The sequence below is a fragment of the Bombina bombina genome, chromosome 6, assembly GCF_027579735.1.
Source record: "Bombina bombina isolate aBomBom1 chromosome 6, aBomBom1.pri, whole genome shotgun sequence".
In the NCBI taxonomy this organism is placed as follows: Eukaryota; Metazoa; Chordata; class Amphibia; order Anura; family Bombinatoridae; genus Bombina; species Bombina bombina.
In genome coordinates this window covers 142,974,055-142,976,979 of record NC_069504.1, presented here as the reverse complement: position 1 = coordinate 142,976,979, position 2,925 = coordinate 142,974,055, and positions in this window count along the sequence as shown.

The window sequence follows — 2,925 nt, the reverse complement described above, 5'->3', positions numbered from 1 at the left end:
CGATCTTTACATGTAAAGAAATTATCACCAGACAATGAGGGGGAAGTTATGCCGACTAACTCTCCTCACGTGTCAGTAACTTCGCCTCCCGCTCAGGAGGTGCGTGATTTTGTGGCGCCAAGTACATCAGGGAGGCCCTTACAAATCACTTTGCAAGACATGGCTACTGTTATGACAGAAGTATTATCTAAATTGCCAGAATTAAGAGGCAAGCGCGATAGCTCTGGGTTAAGGACAGAGCGCGCGGATGAGGTGAGAGCCATGTCAGATACTGCGTCACAGTTTGCAGAACGTGAAGACGGAGAGCTTCATTCTGTGGGTGACGGATCTGATCCAGGGAGACTGGATTCAGAGATTTCTAATTTTAAATTTAAGCTTGAGAACCTCCGCATATTGCTAGGGGAGGTATTAGCGGCTCTGAATGATTGTAACACGGTTGCAATTCCAGAAAAATTATGTAGGTTGGATAGATACTATGCGGTACCGGTGTGTACTGACGTGTTTCCTATACCTAAAAGGCTTACAGAGATTATTAGCAAGGAGTGGGATAGACCTGGTGTGCCCTTTTCCCCTCCTCCCATATTTAGGAAAATGTTTCCTATAGACGCCACCACACGAGACTTATGCCAGACGGTCCCTAAGGTGGAGGGAGCAGTTTCTACTTTAGCTAAGCGTACCACTATCCCGGTGGAGGATAGTTGTGCCTTTTCAGATCCAATGGATAAGAAATTAGAGGGTTACCTTAAGAAAATGTTTGTTCAACAAGGTTTTATCTTACAGCCCCTTGCATGCATTGCGCCTGTCACTGCTGCGGCGGCATTCTGGTTTGAGTCTCTGGAAGAGGCCATTCGCACAGCTCCATTGGATGAAATTATGAACAAGCTTAAAGCACTTAAGCTAGCTAACGCATTTGTTTCTGATGCCGTCGTACATTTAACCAAACTTACGGCTAAGAACTCCGGATTCGCCATCCAAGCGCGCAGAGCGCTATGGCTTAAATCCTGGTCAGCTGACGTGACTTCTAAATCTAAATTGCTTAATATTCCTTTCAAAGGGCAGACCTTATTCGGGCCCGGCTTGAAAGAAATTATAGCTGACATTACGGGAGGTAAGGGCCATGCTCTACCTCAGGACAGGGCCAAATCAAAGGCCAAACAGTCTAATTTTCGTGCCTTTCGTAACTTCAAGGCTGGAGCAGCATCAACTTCCTCCGCTCCAAAACAGGAAGGAGCTGTTGCTCGTTACAGGCAGGGCTGGAAAGTTAAGCAGTCCTGGAACAAGGGCAAGCAGGCCAAGAAACCTGCTGCTGCCCCCAAGACAGCATGAAGAGAGGGCCCCCTATCCGGAAACGGATCTAGTGGGGGGCAGACTTTCTCTCTTCGCCCAGGCTTGGGCAAGAGATGTCCAGGATCCCTGGGCGTTGCAGATCATATCTCAGGGATATCTCCTGGACTTCAAAACTTCTCCTCCACGAGGGAGATTTCATCTTTCAAGGTTATCAGCAAACCAAATAAAGAAAGAGGAGTTCCTCTGAGACAGGACCTTCTAATTCAGGGTCCTTTCAAACATCCAAATCTAATTTCTCTGAGGCTGACTGCATGGAGATTGAACGCTTGATTCTATCAAAGCGTGGCTTCTCGGAGTCGGTTATTGATACCTTAATACAGGCTAGGAAGCCTGTTACCAGAAAAATTTACCATAAGATATGGCGTAAATATTTATATTGGTGCGAATCCAAGAGTTACTCATGGAGTAAGGTTAGGATTCCTAGGATATTGTCCTTTCTACAAGAGGGTTTAGAAAAGGGCTTATCTGCTAGTTCGTTAAAGGGACAGATTTCTGCTCTGTCTATTCTTCTACACAAACGTCTGGCTGAAGTTCCAGACGTTCAGGCTTTTTGTCAGGCTTTAACTAGGATTAAGCCTGTGTTTAAGACTGTTGCTCCGCCGTGGAGCTTAAACTTAGTTCTTAATGTTCTTCAAGGCGTTCCATTTGAACCCCTTCATTCCATTGATATCAAGCTGTTATCCTGGAAGGTTTTGTTTTTGATGGCTATTTCCTCGGCTCGAAGAGTCTCTGAGTTATCTGCCTTACATTGTGATTCTCCTTATCTGATTTTTCATTCAGACAAGGTAGTTCTGCGTACTAAACCTGGGTTCTTACCTAAGGTAGTTACTAACAGGAATATCAATCAAGAGATTGTTGTTCCATCACTGTGTCCTAACCCTTCTTCAAAGAAGGAACGACTTTTGCATAATTTGGACGTAGTCCGTGCCCTGAAGTTCTATTTGCAGGCAACTAAAGATTTTCGTCAAACTTCTTCCCTGTTTACTCTGTCGTTTACTCTGGACAGAGAAGAGGTCAAAAGGCTTTGGCTACCTCTCTCTCTTTTTGGCTTCGTAGCATAATACGTTTAGCCCATGAGACTGCTGGACAGCAGCCTCCTGAAAGGATTACAGCTCATTCTACTAGAGCTGTGGCTTCCACCTGGGCCTTTAAAAATGAGGCCTCTGTTGAACAGATTTGCAAGGCTGCGACTTGGTCTTCGCTTCACACCTTTTCAAAATTTTACAAATTTGACACTTTTGCTTCTTTGGAGGCTATTTTTGGGAGAAAGGTACTTCAGGCAGTGGTTCCTTCTGTTTAATGTTCCTGCCTTGTCCCTCCCTTCATCCGTGTACTTTAGCTTTGGTATTGGTATTCCATAAGTAATGGATGACCCGTGGACTCACTACACTTAACAGGAGAAAACATAATTTATGCTTACCTGATAAATTTATTTCTCTTGTAGTGTAGTCAGTCCACGGCCCGCCCTGTCTTTAAGGCAGACCTAAATTTCTCCAACATAGGTGTGTCCGGTCCACGGCGTCATCCTTACTTGTGGGATATTCTCTTCCCCAACAGGAAATGGCAAAGAGCCCAGCA